The sequence below is a fragment of the Protopterus annectens genome, chromosome 2.part1, assembly GCF_019279795.1.
Source record: "Protopterus annectens isolate FY-2018-M chromosome 2.part1, PAN1.0, whole genome shotgun sequence".
In the NCBI taxonomy this organism is placed as follows: domain Eukaryota; kingdom Metazoa; phylum Chordata; order Ceratodontiformes; family Protopteridae; genus Protopterus; species Protopterus annectens.
Genome location: NC_056729.1, coordinates 1800561848 through 1800581860, shown reverse-complemented (window position 1 = coordinate 1800581860; position 20013 = coordinate 1800561848). Strand labels below are relative to the sequence as shown.

The 20013-nt window shown below is 44.9% G+C and overlaps 1 protein-coding gene across 7 annotated transcripts in view; it reads right to left on the bottom strand.

The window, feature by feature from the left end:
• USP48 (ubiquitin specific peptidase 48) overlaps positions 1-20013 on the bottom strand; it is a 3461715-nt gene that overhangs the window by 990527 nt on the left and 2451175 nt on the right. The window lies entirely within an intron of this gene.

Below are 20013 nucleotides of genomic sequence, written 5' to 3'. Positions count from 1 at the left end.
GGTCTATCTCTGGGCTTCCCCATTTGCTTGTCAACATGTTGAAAATCCTTGATTCTAGTTTCCACTCGTGTGGGGTCCATGAGTTTTCGGCTTATTCCGTCTGCCAGTATATTTAGTTTCCTGGCAGGAATTGAGCTTGTAGGTGCACTTGGTAGCTCAAGGCTGTGTTCCACAATGCCATGGCTAGTCTGCAGAGGGGGTAAAAATGTGTACCTCCCCTGCTTGTTTATGTACCACATAACAGTGGTGTTGTCCGTCTTTACCATTAGATGTCCTGGAAGAATGTGGTCCTTGAAGGCTGTCAGAGCATTCTGTACAGCTAACATTTCTTTCTGATTGATATGCAGGTGCATTTTACTTGGATTCCATTTGCCTTGAATGCAGGTGAGCCCCCCATGCATAGTCTGATGCGTCTGTTGTTAGGGTTTGGGCAGCAGGGGGTGGTGTGAAAGGTAGTCCCTTGTATTGGTGGCAGGCCTCTGCCCACCAAATGAACTCTAGGCACAGGCAAGGTATGATAGGAATTATTGCTTCTAGATCCTGAGAATGTTGACACCATAAGCTTTTTAGATACCACTGTAGTTTCCTCATATGCGGTCTTGCATATGGAATTAAAAGAATGCAGGAGGCCATGAACCCCAAGGCTTGCAGTATTTGTCTTGCAGACAGCAGGGTTTCTGTGGCCCCTTGTTTCTCTGGCGTGAGGAAAGCCATCTGGGAAGTTGTATTCAACCTTGCTCCCAGGAATAAAATTTGCTGACAGGGTACCAGGTGTCATTTCTTTTTGTTTAAGGTGTACCCCCAGACAAGTTAGAACCCTTTGTAAAAAGGATAGATGATTCAAAAGTATGTCCTGACTTTCTGCCTGAATTAGACAATCGTCCAGGTATGGGTATATTTGAATACTTCTTTGTCTGCAAAATGCAATGACTGGAGCTAGGCACTTTGTGAATACCCTGGGCACAGTAGATAAGCCAAAGGGCAGTGCAGAGAACTGATAGTGCATGTAGCCTGTTTTTAAGTGTAGGTATCTTCTGCAAGATTCCCTGATTGGGTTGTGCAGGTATGCTTCTTTTAAATCTAGTGTTGCCAACCAGGCATCTTTGCCTAGCATAGGAAGCAACTGGTGAAGAGTCAGCATCTTGAATTCTGGAATCTCCAAAAAGGTTAGAATAGACCGGTCCAGGATAAGACATCATGAACTGTCTTTTCCGGGTACCAGGAAAAGTCCCGAGTAGAAACCTTGTTAGTTTTCCTCTTCTGGCACCAGTTGAATAGCCCCCGTGCTTAAGAGAGAAAGTACTTGCTTTTGGGCCTCTGCCCACTGATTAGGGGGTAGATCTGGCCACCCGCTTGGTGTTGACAATGTGTGGAAGTGAAATCTGTATTCCTGGGACACTATATTTAAAACTCATTTGTCCTGGGTAATGAGTTCCCAGTTCTTTACATGAAGAGCAATCTTTCCCCCAAAAGGGGCAGTCAGTTGATAAGTGCTTGGAGATTTTAAAAGGAAGTCATTGAGATAGTCTTATTACTCCCAAATTTAAAAGTGGAGGCCCCACATTGCTTAGTCCTGTGCATACCCTGCAACTGCAGCCTGGGAGCTCTGCTGGATCTGTGTTTGGACTGAGAAGGTCTGGAAGAGGCAGGAAAGGACCAATTCTTGGAAGGCCAATGCCTGCTAAATCTTGGAGGTTGTACTTGTAAAAAATCTTTAACAGTTTACATAGATTTAGCTTTTTCTTCCATCTATTTAAGAACTTCTTCTGCCTTGTTGCCAAACAGCCGGTCCTGGTTTAGTGGAGCATCCAGTAATATTGCTTTAACATGATCTTGTAGGGATTGCTCCTTAAGCCAAACATGCCTTCTAAGTACAGACCCAGTTACAGCAGCCCTGCAAGATGCCTCTAGAGAGTCAAAACCACACTGCAAAGTATGTTTTCCAACCCATTCAGCTGAATGCAATAAATCCTGTAAATCCTTATTTTCAGCACAATCAGGAAACATCATATGTTTAAGCAATCCAATAATATGCTGCGAATACTTCAACATATGAAACTGGCAGTTTAAGGCCCTAATGGCCAAAGTTGTAGAAGTGTATACCTTCTTACCCCATCTATCCAGTGCCCTGGAGTCTCTATCAGAGGGGGTAGGATTTCTGGCAGTAGTAGCTTTAATGCCCTTGGGCCCCTGTGAAATGGTCTCAGAATCCGCAGTAGGATTTTTGAAAAGGAATTTGTGAGAGTCAGGGACCCTGTAATATCTATCAGGTTTCCTGGGAGCAGGAGGTAAAGAGTCACGGGCCAAGCTAGATTATGCAAATGCATCATCAACAACGTCTAGTAAAGGAGGTATGGCTAAAGGCCTGTACTGGGGCAGGAGCAAGAAATCCCTGAGCCTCTTTTTAGAATCAGAGAAATCCTGACTTTCCCAATGAAAATGCTCCCTGAGAGTATACAAGGTTTCACCAAAAGAGAAATCCTCTGGGGGGAAGCAGAGGGAATGGAGTCCTCAGCATCAGAATCCTCATAGGTAGATAAGGGTAAATCCTGGTCATCAGAGGAAACAGAAAATTCAGAATCCTGGTCAGAAGTATCATAAACAAACTCAGTCCTAGGTCTCTTAAGAGAGGGAAGGCTGGCTTCCCGTGATTAAAGTAATAAGGTCTTCAGCCATTCTTATCTGTTTTTTAGGCATAAAGGCCCCATGCGGTATGGGCATCAGTTTTTTAGGCATGGTTCGAGATTTAGGACTTGAAAAAGAAGATGGTGTCGGTTTAATACACAAGTCAGTAGGGCTGAATACACCCTCAGAAGCCAGTGCCTGCACAGCAGCTCCAGAGCCATGCAAGGTAGAGACATCCACAGGTTCCACAGTTGAAGCATCTCACGGCATACCGGACTCTGAATGGGTCTCAGCAGAGGCCTGTGAATCAGATGTAGTGGGTATCAGGGGCTGCAAAAGTGCCGCACTGAGTATAGATGAACTGGTGACTGGCTTAGGAGAAGTGTCGTCGGCAGCTTTGGACCTAGGTGGCCTGTCTCTATCTTTGCATTTTTTCGGAATGTTGTTAGTTGGATGGCTGACTGACTTAGGAGAAGCGTCGTCGGCTGCTGTGGACCTAGGTGGCCTGTCTCTATCTTTGCGTTTTTTCAGAATGTTGTTAGTTGGATGGCTGACTGAAGACATATCAGGATAACTGAACTGAGCAGCAAAATATTTAGAAGTGTAAATATACTGATGATGGATAGTTTGTGGTTTATATAAGGCACAAAACTGACAGCGAGGTATGTCGTGGTCAGGGCCTAGGCAAGGAATACAGTACGAATGAAAATCTTTATGAGGTATTTGCTTTCCACAAGTAATGCAATTATTTACTTTTACTGACATCGGTTAAGAGCAAGAAAAAGTTTCCCCAACGGGGTACTTAGCTTTTAGTTGAAAACTTTGATTCTGAAACTCGAAAATGAAAATTTCAGGAGTCGGCCGACTGGCACTTGCGAACTGCTTCTGTTTTGGGCACCACACGGCAAGAAAGACTGATATAATGGCGTTGGCTGCATGTTTTATACCCCTGACGACCTGACGTCATGGAAGAAGGGACAGCAACCGACGCAGGACCCAAGACTTTGTTAAGCAGGCCGATTGAGGGCTACCTGCATGCAGATAACCCAAATGTAATGACTGCAACAGTGAAACACGAAGATCATCAGGGAAAGAGAAAGCTTTTTTTTTTTAAATAGAAAGAAGCAGAGGAAAGGAGGAGATACTAACAATAGTAATTTAAGATATACCTATAAAGGTAAAAGGCGACAGAAGTAATCTATAAAAAAACGGTTACTGGTGGGAAAGAGAAAGAACTTCAAAGAAAAGATGAAAGTAACCTAATTAAAAAACGGTTACTGCAAAAAAAGGTTATAAACTATAAGGGAGATAGAAATGATTAATTATACTAAAAATAAGGAAAAGGAGATTATAGAAGAAAAAAGATTTTTAATCATACAACCTGACACCAAGAGCTAGATTATCAGACCACATCTTCACAAAATGGCTAACAAGATCGGAGGTAATGGGGAGAGATGCACTGTGGGTCAGGTGAGGTATCCAAGAGCTCTTTGGTTACCACGAGCATGCTAACTGATGAGTCGGATCTGATGGATCGGATCCAGACCTTTATGTGAGGATGAGATGAAAAACTGACAATATCAGATGGAACTATTTCTCAGGGTAAAAAAGTTAAGGAAAAGACAAAAGATGTGTCAGAAGACTTAACTGTAAACAGTTCATTAGGTATCGTATGGAGTACTGATAAGGATACTGGGGATGAAAGATCTTTAAACAAAATAGATTACAGTGTATATAGTAAAGAAGAGAAAAAAAGCAATGCGACATAAAAAAATAGAGCGCGGACACAAAAATGACACATTTAAAAATGTTATCAGTTAAAATAAAGAAAAGAATCTGGGATAGCAGTTTTCATGGTTAAAACAGAAAATATATCCTATATTGACAAGATGTTAGACTCAAAGGAAGAAAACAGTAACAAACTTTTTGAACTGTCTCAAAAAACTCCAGCTTTACTCCGTCGCATATCGCCTACTCAGAGGGGATTTCTGCCTAACATACAAAGCTATGTCAAACCCAGAGTTGTTGGACATGCTCCACTTAAAGAAATCCCAATCCCTCTGAGCTACACACTCTAGGGACTTAAACCTTGTCACCACAATAAACAGAACATGCTTGAGGGATAGATTCCTGTCCCAGAGACTTCCCATACTCTGGAACAAACTACCTATCTATATCAAACAAAGCTCCTCATTAGTACTCCAAGAAAAATCTTGATGATTGGATGGGAAATAGGAAATTCACACCGAAGATCACCTCTGTGGCTCTGCTCGACAGGAGCACAGGAAAATAATTTTCTTGGGGGGGAGAAAGCCAGGGTACCTTTTTGGCTAGGCTTGTATAGGTCCTAGGGCCGATAGCCTAGTACCTACCTATAAAACTATGAACACAGGCTGGCATAGAATGGAAGAACTAAAGTAGTGAACTTAACAGTAATAAAAAGTGGAAGACCTTTGGTTTCTGATACCATAGAAGAGGAACACAAGACAATGAAAGAGGTTAATTATGCATTCCTGTCTTAATAAAGGAATTCAGTTATTTCAAAAGCAGAATTTGCATTGCTAAGTTCAATTGCTACTCTTCTGCAGGGCAAAAATAGGAACGATATAAGCTAACTTAAAAGAACTAAGAAAAGTCTAGACTAGGATAGACTTTAATGAAGAGATGCTCCAGGTTGAAACACCATGCAACTAAGACAAGAAGGTTATCTAAAAATGGCCCATGAATCCAATAATTTAGAGAGACTATTGATTTTCAAAACTTTTTTTTTAAGGAAGCAGACTTGATTGCTATTATATGCTCTGTGTGTGTGGCACCTGACTGAATTAATGCAGTGCTGACATCTGTTTGGTTGGCATCATTTGGTTGACTGAAACAGGTTGTCAACAGGTGTGTGAGATCAGCTATCTCCAGTGTAAAGGGATATGCAGCATTATGCTTCACTAGATTACTGATCCACTTTATCAGCTTTCATTAAATTGATCACAAATGGCTCACAATTTCAACAAAAAAAGAAAAGAAATCTGCAAACCAACATTTTATGCAGCCCTTCTGCACCCCTCATACCCTCTTGCTTTCTATATATACTAATATACCAACTAAGAGATTGCATAACAGTGGGTAAAGGAAAAAAAATCCCACTCACCACAGTGCACTAACCCCCACCAAGGAAATGCCAACACCCTAGAATGAGCCTATATTTTTCGATATATAAACTGTATTACAAAACGTGATACACAGGACATGTAGCATGACATTTTAAACCCATACACACAAATATATATATACATATATATATATATATATATATATATATATATACATATATATATATATATATATATATATACACACACACATATATATATCTGTAGATATACATACATACATATATATATATATATATATATATATATATAGAGAGAGAGAGAGCACACGTACTTGTGTGTGTGTGTGTGTGTATATATATATATATATATATATATATATATATATATATATACACACACACACTCATTCACACACATATAAACACATACACACATTTATACTCAAACATTATAAACATTATCATCAATTTCAATAGTCTTCTTTAGTTTCCATGATAACCACATCATTCAACATTTCAACTTGCACACTAAATTAATTTTAGAAAAGCATTCCCACATTATTCACTGGGCCTATTTTCAAATTATGCATTGAAGCATAATTCCATTCTCTACCCAAGGACCAGTGAAGAACTGAATTCCTGCTCTGCACCTGCGGACTTTTAATGCATCACTTCTTTATCCTACATATAGCAGTTTTACCCAGACACCAGCACAGCCCTCCCCCTTTGGTAACATCTCTGTGATGGCTACTTCAGCCTTGTAGTGCAGCATTCTACATCCTACTCACAGCTGTCATGTGGATTCAGTAACCAGCAGACACCCTCAACCATCAGCCTCTGTGATGACTCCTTTAGTCACTCCAGCTTTTGGACAGCTGGGACCTTAAGCCAGAACTAAACTTCAAAAACTTTCCTCGATTTTGCAGTTTCACTCAGTGCTGAAGTCCTTAATATTCAAATAACCAAAATAGAAGTGCTTACGTAACAGCGGAGTTGAATAAATATATCCAAAACACACCTTTTTTCAGCATTAAGTTCTATATGTACTAAACTGCAACTGTTTAAAACAAGAAGTTATGTACTCACCATAATGTTCAATGTATGTAGTCCATCTCGCCTCACATTCTTACTCGCGGGTTCGGAGCCGAATATCGGCTCCGACCCGGCCAACTTTTATTTACTAGCTCGAAGTCTCTCATTGGCTGGGCCAAGCAGGTATCCCATGTTGCACTGCTCCATAACCCCAGATCTAGTTTGCTGCGAATCCAACAATCACACCTCATGCATAACAACAATCCAATAAGGTAGAACACCATCAAGGGGAATAAGAAAAAACAAACTAGCATTGAAGGGTACTCTAGCACCAATCCTAACCTCCAGATCCTCCAGGAAGGGGGCAGGTGGGAGGGTACGTAAGAATGTGAGGCGAGATGGACTACATACATCGAACGTTATGGTGAGTTCATAACTTCTTGATGTTATGTAGTCCAATCTCGCCTACATTCTTACTCGCGGGACAGCGTCCCCAGCACCTCTATACTGGGAGGCTCAAAGGAAGATACTCCTGAGGACTGTGGAACCAAAGAAAGCCCGGCCCCTAGAGGCCCCGTCCAGTTTGTAATGAGTAATAAAGGTATGCGGGGAAGCCCACGTGGCTGCAGCACAAATATCATCCAAAGATAGTCTGGCATGGTATGCCATAGACGCAGAAACAGCCCTAGTAGAGTGAGCCTTGACGGGGAACGGTAGATTTTTTCCCGCTGAAGAATAAATAAGGGAAATACAATTTGAAATCCATCTGGAAATGGTAACCTTGGAAATAGGGGAACCCAGTCTATTTTCTGAAAAGGAAACAAACAATTGGTCAGATTTTCATAGGTGTTTGGTCCTGTGTAGATAGAATCGTAATTGTCTGTGCACGTCCAGATGATGAAATCTGAACTCTGCCTTGTTCGAGAATTGAGGGAAGAACACTGGCAGCTCAATAGACTGATTGAGATTCACAGTAGATGTTACCTGGGGAAGGAAGGACGGATTAGGTCTAAGAGAAACTCTGTCCTTATGGAAAATTAAATATGGGGGTTTGAGGGAGAGAGCTTGAATCCCGGACACCCGTCTGGCTGATGTGATGGCTATTAGAAAGGCGGCCTTCCAGGACAAAAACTTTAATTCACAGGTGGCAGCTGGCTCGAAAGGTGGAGAAGTAAGAGCTTGCAAAACAAAGTTTAGATCCCAGGGCATGATAGGTTCTGACACAGGAGGCCGGAGTAATAAGGTGCCCTTTAGAAAGGCCTTACAGAGTTTATGTGCCATAAGGGAAGGCTCATAGGAGGCATGAAAGTTTGAAATAGCCGCCAGCTGGACTTTAATGGTAGTGGGCGCAGAGCCCTGCTGAAAGAGCATGGGCAAGAAATCCAAAACAGCAGCAATTGGGGCTGTGTAAGGGTCAATTCCTTGGGCATGAACCCAAATAGAGAATCTCTTCCATTTGCTGGAATAAATCTTCCTAGTCGAAGACTTATGAGAAGAGGATAAAATGTGCACCACCTCAGGTGAAAAACGATGAAGCCTGACTAATGACAGAAGTGGAGTAGCCAGGCTGTCAACCTGAGGGTCCGCAGGGAGGGATGGAACTGTCCCAACATGTGTGTCAGTAGGTCTGGTACTGGGTCCAGAATCCAAGGACTGTCCACAGCGAATGGATGGAGAAAGGAGAATCAGACCTGGCGAGGCCAGTGTGGGGCAATTAGAATCATCTTGCCTCCCAAGGGTATGGCTTTCTGAATCACTCTTGGTAGCAGAGGAAAAGTACAGTTTTGTACCTACCATAAATGTAGATGTCCGAGAGGAATGCATCTGCAGTCTTTACAAATGGGTTGTCCTGTCGTCAGGCAGCCCTTCGGTCGGCCGGATTCCAAAGTCTGGGTCTGGCTTCGGCTGGTGTCGCACTTCACCCGACGTCACTGCGGCAGTTATTCGGGTATAAAGGCATCAGCCGATGCCATTTTCCTCAGTGTTTCTTGCCCCAGATGCCAGGTGCCCTCTTGGATGGCTAAATTTGGATAAATGCCAAAGTTTCCAAATAGTAGAGAGCAAACACACAAAATAAGCATGTATGTACATATATACAAACAAATACACCATAATAGATCCCCCCCAAGCTAGCTGAAGATTGGTAAATACCCTAGGAGTAGCTCAGAGGGGAAGGAGGGTGGGTAATTCTGACTGCAGATGCATTCCTCTCGGACATCTACATTTATGGTAGGTACAAAAGTGTACTATGTCCTTCAAGGATGCATCTGCAGTCTTTACAAATGGGTAGAATACCATAGCTAAACTAGGGGAGGAGGAAATGAGAATAGATTATGGTGTAGTCAGGATCCCTTGCAAAACAGCAGTGGCAAACCCAGCACGGGATCTAGAGTATAGAGGTAAGTTATAATGCTTGGCAAATGTATGCACGAAGGTCCAAGTAGCAGCCTCTATAATGTCCTTGGTAGCCACTCCTCGTAAGAAAGCTGTGGTAGTGGCTGTAGCCCTTGTGGAGTGTGGCCTGATGTTCTCTGGAGTTTTCTTTCCATGATAGGAGTAACAAAATCTAATGCAATTTCCTATCCATTTGGAGATTGTCTGTTTAGAAATTGGTTTTCCTTCCTTTCCTGTTGCATATGCTACCAGAAGCTGGTCTGTTTTTCTATTGTTTTTTGTCCTGTCCAGGTAGTAGCGTAATTGTCTGTGTACATCCAAGGTACGTAAGAGCTTTTCTCCCCTGTTCTGTGGGTTGGGGAAGAATGTAGGAAGGTGGATAGCCTGATTTAAAGAGACTCTGGATACCACCTTAGGCATAAATGTAGGATTTGTTCTCATGGACACTCTATCTTGATGGAAGATCAGGAAGGGTTGTACTGCCATTAATGCCTGTAGTTCAGAGACCCTTCTTGCTGAAGTTATTGCCAGCAGGAAAGCAGTCTTCCAGGATAAGTATTGTAATTCTGCTGTTGCTGCTGGTTCGAAAGGAGGTAGAGTCAGTTTTTCTAGCACAAAGTTCAAGTCCCATGCTGGCAATGGAGGTTTCCTGGGAGGTTTTACATTTTTAATTCCTCTCAGAAACTGTCTGAGCAGAGGATGCGAGAAGACAGGAGGATCCAAGCTGTATTCTGCTGAAATAGCTGATGCATGTATCTTGATGGAAGAATAGGACAGGCCTGTATGGAAGAGCTCCGCCAAGTACTCCAGGATGTTGGCTATGTTCACCAGTGTCACATCTTGCCCCTTTGCAGTACTCCAGATGAGATATCTTTTCCATTTTGCTGCATAATTCTTTCTTGTTGATAAATTTGGGTTAATTGCTGTTATGTAATGTTCCAGGCAGTTAGCTGCAGGGTTTTTAGGTTTGGATGCAGGATGTTGTAGTTGTTCTGTGTTAGCAGTAATGGGATCAGGGGCAGTGTCCATATTTGTTCCCGGGACATGCTCCTCAGCAGTGGATACCAATGTTGTCTTGGCCAGTCTGGGGCTATCAGAATGATCCTCGGACGTTCCTCTTTGATCTTGAGAAGCACCTTGTGCATCAAAGGAAGTGGTGGGAATGCGTATGCTGTCAGGCTTTTCCAAATGAAAGATAGGGAGTCCACCTTCCAAGCATGTGGATGTTAAGTCCTTGTGCAGAATTTCTTCAACTGGTGATTGAATGGGGATGCAAACAAGTCTATTTGTGGTAATCCCCATTCTCTTGTGATGGTTTTGAAGATGTCCGGATGCAGCATCCATTCGTGGGCATCTGTTGTAGTTCTGCTTAATATGTCTGCTAGAATTTTTTCCTTCCCTGGTACATAAATTGCCTGTAACTGAATGTTGTAGCTCAGAGCCACATCCCATAGGTCCAGTGCCAGCCGGCATTGAGGGTATGAGTGTGTGCCTCCCTGTTTGTTGATGTACCACATAACTGTGGTGTTGTCTGTCCTTATCATCAACTGGCCTTCTTGGAGAAAAGGTCTGAATGCCTGGATTTCCAATTTTACTGCCATCATTTCTTTTAGATTTATGTGCAGATGCAGCTGGTCTTGAGTCCATAGGCCTTGAATGCACTTGCCCATCATGTGTGCCCCGAACCGAGGTCTGAGGCATCTGTCGTGATGGTTTGTCTTGGTTGACTTTTGCAGAAGGGCAATCCTGTGTTTGATTGACAGGCCTGAGCCCACCATAGGAACTCTTGCTTCAGGCATGGGATCATTGGAATTTTGGTTTCTAGGCTGTGCTTGTGCTGAGACCACAAATTCTTTAGGTACCACTGTAGCTTTCTCATATGCAGCCTGGCATGAGGGACCAGTATTATGCAGGATGCCATGAAGCCTAGAGCTTGTAGCACTTTTCTTGCAGTTAGATGGCTCTGTTTTGTTAATGCCAAGAAGTAGAGAGGAAGTTGCTCTTTCTTTTCTGCAGTTAGAAATGCCATTTGTTTTGATGTGTCCAGTTCTGCACCCAGAAAGGTTATTCTTTGGGATGGAATCAGCCTTGACTTTTTTGTATTGACTGTATATCCCAGGGCTTGCAGCAGGTAGATGACTCTTTGTAAGTCTTCTGTTAGTTTGTTTTTGTTGTCCGCTTGTATCAGGCAGTCGTCCAGGTAGGGATAGATTTGAATCCCCTCAAGTCTGCAATGAGCGATTACTGATGCCAGGCATTTCGTGAACACTCTGGGCGCAGTAGATAAGCCAAAGGGCAATGCTGAGAATTGATAATGCTCTGATCCTGCAAGAAATCTGAGGTATCTTCTGCAAATTGGTCTTATGGGGACGTGCAGGTATGCCTCCTTGAGATCTAGAGTTACCAGCCAAGACTCCTTGCCCAGCATGGGAAGAAGCTGCTGTAGGGTCAGCATTTTGAATTTTGGAACAATGAGGAATGTGTTTAAAGCGGACAGGTCTAGAATAGGCCTCCATTTGTTTTCTTTTCTTGGTACCAGGAAGAGTCTGGAGTAAAATCCCTTCCCTTGCTCCATAGATGGTACCTTTTCCACAGCTCTCATTCTTAATAATTGAGATATTTGTTTTAGAGCTTCTGTCCTTTGAGTAGGTGGTAGGTTTGGCATTCCTCTCTTTCCTGGTAGAGTATGGAAATGGAACCTGTAACCTTTGTCTATAGTTTGCAAAATCCATTTTTCTCTTGTAATGCAGTGCCAGTTTCTTGAAAATAATGTTAGCTTTCCGCCTAAGGGTGCTTCTAGTTGTTCCCTGGTAGGCGGTTCCACCGCCAAGTCACTGTGATTGAGTTGTTGTAGTGGTGGTGGCTGTATCCGTGCCTCGTTGGTTGTTACCCTGCCACTGGCGACCCTGTAGGCACCCCTGGATTGGTTTCTGCCTCTAGAGCCTATTCCTGCCTCTTTGTGCCTTAGAGGAGTCCGGAAAGGACCAATTCTTGGAGGGCCAGTTCCTGCTAAACCTTGGAGGTTGAACTTGTAAGAAATCTTTCACTGTTTGCACAGATTTTGCTTTCTCTTCCATCTTTTTTAGTACCTGCTGTGCGGAGGCACCAAATAAATTGACCTTGTCCATAGGTGCATCCAAAAGCTTAGATTTGACATGGTCTGGTAATGCCTGTTCTTTCAACCATGCATGCCTCCTGATAACTGTGCCAGTCATGGCTGATCTAAAGGAAGCCTCCAGTGCATCATAGCCACATTTTAAAGAATGGTTACTAACCTGCTGTATGTTATGTACCATTTCTTGAACATACTTTTTTATCTAAAGATTCTTCAGAGGACAGCTTTTTAGTCAACTGGTCAAGCATAAACTCTTGATATTGAATCATATGAAATTGGCAGTTCAAAGCTCTAGCTGACAAAGTAGCAGAGGTGTAAACTTTTACCCCATCTCTCTAAGGACCTGGATTCCCTTTCAGAGGGGAGGGGGTTTTTAGAAGAAGTAGCTGCTACAGCTTTAGGGCCCTGGGAGATAGTCTCTAGATCTGCAAAATGAGCCTTATATAAGTGGTGATGAGTGTCCGGGACCCTGTAGTACCTATCGGGCTTAGCAGGAGCCGGAGGTAAAGTATCAGGAGCAGTGCAAGCATCATTAAATGCATCATCAACAACAGATAGAACTGGAGGTATAGCTAAAGGCCTATGCTGTGGCAAATGTAGAAAGGTCCTAAGCCTCTTTCTAGAGTCTGAGAAATCTTGGCCCTGCCACTGAAATTGTTCCCTCATAGCATGCAAGGTTTCCCCAAAGGAAAATTCCTCAGGAGGAGAGGCTGAAGGGATGGACTCCTCAGCATCAGAGTCTTCGTAAGGAGAAAAAGAAGCCTCAGGAGGGTCTGTATGTTCTGAGTCATCAGAGGAATCATCTGTGGATACTGGCTCAGGGGGCTCTGCTCTAGGCCTCTTTTCTGGAGGAGGGAGAGAGGCCCTGTCTGGATGAGGCTGGGCTCCACGAATTAAAGAGATGAGATCCTCTGCCAAAGAAAGCATATGGGAGCTGGTGCTGGGCCTGTGAGAGGGGGCTTGGCAGGCACAGGTTTTGATGCTTTGGCTGCTTTAGCCCTGGCAAAGGCCTTAATAGACATAGCTGGAGGAGGCCTAGCAGCTCCACGTGCAGGGGTAGAAATATCCAGGGAATGGTGTCTGATAAATCCTGTGAAATCGCAACAGAAGGTTGGATTTCAGAAGCCGCTTCTACCAGGTTAGAAGAGGCCTCGTAGAAGGCAAGTTATCGGCTGAAGAAAGAACCGCTTGCTCGGTTTCGCCAAACAGAGACACTCGTGGTTTGCTTAACCGCGGTTTCGCCGAAACCGCGGACCGCGAGTGTCGGTCCTTTCTTTGCTTTTGGTTATTTGCGTAGTCGGAGGATCCGACGGCATAATGTAGGCAAAATCGAGCCGAAAATCTGTTCAGCAAAGTCCGGCGACGCCTAAGCGTCCGTCAGTTAAAAGAAGCACAGGCTAGACAGGCTGCTACGCCGTGGTCTGGGCCTAAACAATGTATGCAATAGGAGTGGAAATCTTTATGAGGTATTTGTTTCCCACAAGATAAACAGTTATTAACTTTCTCTGACATCGGCTGAGGCAAGAAAGAGTCCCCAACGGGGTACTTAGCTTTATAGAAGTCTTCGAAGTAGTATTCGGTAGTAGTAATCTCTGGATCTGACCGACCGGCACTTGCGAACAGCTTCTGCTTCGGGCGCCACGCGGCAAGAAAGACTGAGGAAAATGGCGTCGGCTGATGCCTTTGTACCCGAATAACTGCCGCAATGACGTCGGGTGAAGTGCGACACCAGCCGAAGCCAGACCCAGACTTTGGAATCCGGCCGACTGAAGGGCACTTGCATGGCCTCTCTGCACAGGGGGTAAGATCTGGTTCCTCCTTGTTTGTTTAGATACCATACCGACCGGCACTTGCGAACAGCTTCTGCTTCGGGCGCCACGCGGCAAGAAAGACTGAGGAAAATGGCGTCGGCTGATGCCTTTGTACCCGAATAACTGCCGCAATGACGTCGGGTGAAGTGCGACACCAGCCGAAGCCAGACCCAGACTTTGGAATCCGGCCGACCGAAGGGCTGCCTGACGACAGGACAACCCATTTGTAAAGACTGCAGATGCATCCTTGAAGGACATCGGAGGGAAAGCATAGAGCAGACCGGGGGGCCAATCGTGGACTTGAGCGTCCATGGGTGACTCCCCCTGTGGGGGGATCAGGGTGAAGTAGTTGCTGAATTTGGCATTGAGGGGATTGGTAAAAAGACTGCAGCAAGGTTGACCCCACCTGCTGAAAATCTGTTCTGCAAAAGATGATTCAGGGACCACTCGTAAGGCATTAGAATAGCTCTGCTCAGCCTGTCTGCTATCACATTGGCCTTCCCCAGAATGTGCGTTGCCACTAGAAAACGTTGGGAAGACACTGCCCACTGCCACACTTGCATGGCCTCTCTGCACAGGGGGTAAGATCTGGTTCCTCCTTGTTTGTTTAGATACCACACAACGGACATTTTGTCCGAGTGTATTGCAATTGTCCCCAGAGGAAGAGAGCTCTGAAGTGCCCACAACGCCAGTAACACCGCTCTCATCTCTAAGACACTGATGTGCAGATGTACCTCGAGATCTGCCACGTGCCTTGGACCATCCTGCCAAGTTAATGCCCCCTCACCCCATCTGGGAAGTGTCCGTGTGACCGGTGATGCAGGAACAAATGTTTTCCCCTCGTCCAGACTGGTGGAGCACATCCACCAACGGAGATCCTGTTTGCATCGGTCTGTGAGTAGGATCTGGTGGGAAAGGGGGAGTTTTTGGAGAGACCATTGGGCAAAGAGGAGCCATTAAAGAAGCCTCATGTGTAATCTCGCTAGAGGCACTAACATAATGGTAGCTTCCATGGTGCCCAAAAGCTGAAGAAACCATCTTGCCTGTACTTTCCTGAGGGGTAATAAAATGTGAACCGGATTTTGCAATGCTGTGATCCTGTCGTGTGGCAAGAAGGCCCGCATTTGAACGGTGTCTAGCTCTGCGCCTATAAACGTGACACGCTGTGAGGGCAGCAAGGCAGATTTTTCCCAGTTCAATGTTATTCCTAGTCGTTGACAGAGGGTAATGGTGGCGTCCCTGGTTCGGATGAGTAGATGCCTGGTGGGGGCGGTGAGGAGCCAGTCGTCCAGGTACAGAAACACTTGGAATCCTTGACGCCTAAGGTGAGCTGTCACCACCGCCAAACACTTGGTGAACACCCTGGGGGCTGTGGTGAGACCAAAGGGCAGGGCACGAAACTGAAAATGACTGGCTCCCAGCCGGAAGCGTAGGTGACTCATGGATGCCCTGTCCATTTTGATATGATAGTAAGCATCCTTGAGGTCGATGGAGCACATCCATACTTCTTTTTCCAGTAAGGGAAAACTGGATTGAAGGGTGACCATTCGGAACTTGGACTTCAGAACGTAGTGGTTTAATCTGCCAAGATCTAGAATGGGTCTCAGGTCCCCTGTTCTTTTCGGCACCAAAAAGAGTCTTGAGTAAGTCCCTAATCTGATTTGGTCTGAGGAGACAGGTTGAATGGCTCCCTTCTTTAGCAGCTTTGAAACCTCTAATGCTGCGTGATCCCTTTGACTGGGTAGAACGTCTGGGATTCGTCTGACGAAAAGGGGATGGCGTAACCTCCGGAAACTATTCGTAATACCCATCGATCCTGGGTGATGCTTTCCCAGGCTTCCGGGTACAACGATATGCGGCCCCCGACTGGCTCCGGAATAGCACAGTCGGGCAACACATCAGGAACGATGGTAGGAAGAACCGCAAAAGGAATCACGGTCTCCTGAGTTGCGGGGGCCTCCTCTGCCTCTAGGGTGGCGTCTTCCAGAATAACCTCCCCTCCTCTACCTCTGGAGGGGGACTCACCTTGTGCGGCCGGGAAAAACTTCTGTGATTTCTTGAACCACATCTTCCCTCCCCTCTGAGCCTTGGGGTAAGGTCTTGAGGGAAGGGAAAACAGACCCCTACGGCAGACAGGGTCTTTCCCTCTTGCTCGCGTCTGGTGAGGGTGTCTTTCACTTTGGTCCCAAACAGCGAGGACCCATCAAAAGGAGAGTCAGTGAAGAAAGACTTGAAGGCCTCCGCGAAATGACACAGGCGCATCCAGGCTTGCCTCCTGAGGGCTACTCCCGAACTGGCTGCCCTACTCGCCCCCTCGGCTGCATATGATATGAGCCTCATGGACGAGTTGACAACAGAATTGAGGGTAGACACCTGGGCGTTAACCGTGTGCGCTATCGCCTCTGGTACGTTACCCGCTAGAGTATCTCCGAACTCCTTGAGGAGATCTCTCTAGAGCCGATTAAAATGAGAGAGGTAGTTCAGTGACCATAGGGTGAAGGTCGTTGATGAGAGGGTATGCTTCCAGTACTGGTCCATGCTCCTAGACTCCTTGTTAGGAGGATGGATGGAGGAAGAAGACTCGGCTACTTCCTGCTGTGTGGCCGCCGCTACCACCATGCCATCTACAGAAACCCCTTTGGACAGAAACTCTTTCCCTGGGGGAGCAGAAAGAAACTTATTGGGCCTTCGGGGTACAGGTTCCACCGAATCAGGATTCTCCCACACCCTTTGACAAATTAAATCCAAGAGCTCGTTGAAGGGTGGAGACACCCAGGAGGCAGAGGGTTGAGCACCAAAGGCCTTGAGGAATACCAACTCCTCCTCAGAGGGGGTTTTGGACAGCCAGTCACCTCTCTGTCTCAATATCTCCAGGATGTCAGAGAAAGAGACGTCATCAGAGGACAACATGGGGGACCCCTCCGACTCCTCGAGGTCGGTATCAGAAGTGAGAGACTCGTCCTGGGAGTCTTATGTGCTTCCTCCTGCACGACTTCTTTCTAGGGGGCACCTCAGGCACAGACTCTGAAGGGTCCTCAGAAAGTTGGGGACCGCTCATGGGGGTATCCCCAGACCTTTGGGCTCCGCCATCTACGGATAGGGGGACATCAGAGGCTCTAGCTGGGGTGGAAGGGGACGGAATGACCGATCTAGATGATGTAACTGACGATCTGGCCAGTGAACTCTGCATGGCCTCGAAGGCGGGTCCCCCCCGAATCAGAGGACCGACCGGCCTCCGAGGCCATGACCGGGGTTGGGGTCCCCCGAGCCGATGCGCCGAGAGGCAGGCTCGGAACCGACAGGTGCCCCGAAGTATCCCCCTCGGGCCCGACTGAGAAAACTCGAGTGCCGAACCCTGTGGACGGAGCCGACTGGGTTGGAGCCGACGTCAGCACCGATAAACCCTTGAGGGGTATCGGAGCCAGCGAAGGAACATCACTCGGAGCAGAGCATTCCGGCTCCAAAGACAAGGAAGTGCTTGGAGGAGGAACCATCGACACAAGCATTGGGACAGGCTCCAGAGCCGACTGGGTCAGAGCCGAGAATAATTTTGCCAACACCGGCGACTGCAGGAGCCTCTGTACCACCCTATCGACATCCAAATCAGAAAGCCTGGAGGGATTTGGAGGACAGGGAGGGAGACTCGGATCTCCTCTTGGGAGAGCCATGCCTAACACTGGGCGACCGGCTCCGAATAGGTTCCAGTAAAATAGGAGTCAACGCCGATTCCAGTACTACAGATACCTCCTGTGGCCCCGAGGACAGAGGAGCCGAGGAGGTAGAGTCAAGTTCAGCGATATTCTCCAGTGGCTCCGAGGAGACAGACGGAGCCGGAGATCTCTTCTTCGCCTTCGAAGCTTTAGACTTGGACTGAGAACTAGAAGTCGAGTCTAAAGACTCCTCAAATGAAGGTTTTAGGAGTCCCTTCAATATTATTTTATTTTTCCTCTCCTGGAGCACCCTCGGACTGAAGGCGTGACAGAAGCTACAAGACTCTTGCAAATGAATAGCTCCTAGGCAGTAAACACATAAATGCCCATCCGTAATGGACATTTTGTAACTACACTTGGAACATTTTTTAAAACCGGAAGGTTTATGTTCCTTCTGATCCTTAGACATCTTACACAAGTAGACCATGAAAACAATCTAGTGGAAAAACAGTAAAGGCGGGAAACTAGTGAACAGACTACACAAGACAACCAAAGAACCTCCAAGTAAAACGGTTCTTTACTAACACACACTACTACTAAAAATTAAGCAGAACACATTTATCCCAAAATACACCTCCACAAAGGAAACGGAGCACTACACAGAGAAAGGAGGACTAGGTCCTCTAAGTAAAACGGGCCAAGCCCACCGAACAGTTACGGATACCAAATACACGAACAAAAAAACACTACAAACAAGCAACAAGGAGAATAGCTATTAAAATAGCTTTTGTGGTTAAACAACTATCAAATTTCTCAAGAGAAATTGAAAAATGAAGGTACTTAGCCACAGCCAAGCGAGACCACGTCCTAACTACACGAGCGGCAAACGAGATCTGAGGTTATGGAGCAGTGCAGCATGGGATACCTGCTTGGCCCAGCCAATGAGAGATTTCAAGCTAGTAAATAAAAGTTGGCAGAGTCGGAGCCGATATTCAGCTCCGAACCCGCGAGTAAGAATGTAGGTGAGATTGGACTACATAACATCATAAATATTCTGAAATGTTAACAGATATAAAAAAGCAACCAGTGTAAGAACACCACAAACTCTATTAAGTGTTTTTCGTCCAGCACAGTGGCTTGACTTCTTCAGATAAAAAAATCAACTTCATAGACACTCTTAAATGGTTCAACAATCCAGTCATGCGACCAATGTCTCAATTAAACCTCTTAACAATGTTCAATTAACACATCATTTGATAAAAGTTCTACCATAGTTAAAAATACAGAGTTAAAAGCCCTGACTAAAGAACAATATAATACATTCTCCCCTAAATAAAAAACCTTCATCCTTCACTGCTCAGTCAACAGTACATTTATTTATACCTGGTGTATAAAAATATAAAGCATGTTAAAATAAAACCACGGTTAATATATAACCATTGTAAATAAATAAATGCTTTAGGTGTGGGACTAACCCTTAAACTCATCACTTGATTTAGGCAAATTATCTCCACATACTTTTTAATTTTAAGTATGGGAGAATAGTGCATGTTTCATTTATTCCTGGGAACTGATTAGCATTTAATCAAAGTTGCCATAACAACTCAAGTTGTTCTAAAAGTAGTGACACTCGTCCTTCATGTACATTTTCACTAATCTGGCCTATAGCCTTAAACTTGAATTTATGGTTAGGTGAATTTTCTGTGTGCTTAGCTAGTGCGTTCTCTGTTTTCCCCCTCCTAATAGCGTACAGGTGTTCACAGATTCTTTCTTTTAGCTAGGTATAAATCATAGTCACACTCAGGGCTTTTAACTCTGTATTTTTAACTATGGTAGAACATTTATCAAGTGATGTGTTAAGTGAACATTATTAAGAAGTTTAGTTAAGAAGTTTAATTAAGACATTGGTCACATGACTGGATTGTTGAAACATTTAAGTGTGTCTATGAAGCTGGTTCTATTATCTGAAGAAGTCCAGCCACTGTGCTGGACGAAAAGCGCTTAATAAATAGAGTCTGTGGTGTTCTTACATCGGTTGCTTTTTTTATGTTTATTCAATTTGTGAAGTATTTTTTTCGTTTCTAATGTTACAGATATGCCAAGACTACTGTGTGCGCATGTGTGGGCGCACAACTGTTTAAAATATATGCTATGTCTGACAAAGTCAACATTTATACTGTGACTGCTGCGTGTTATGTTTGATCTGAGTGGAAGTTGCATGTATTCCCAGGCTGAGCTTGAAACATGGTCCAGTACAATCAATACTCTACCATGGTC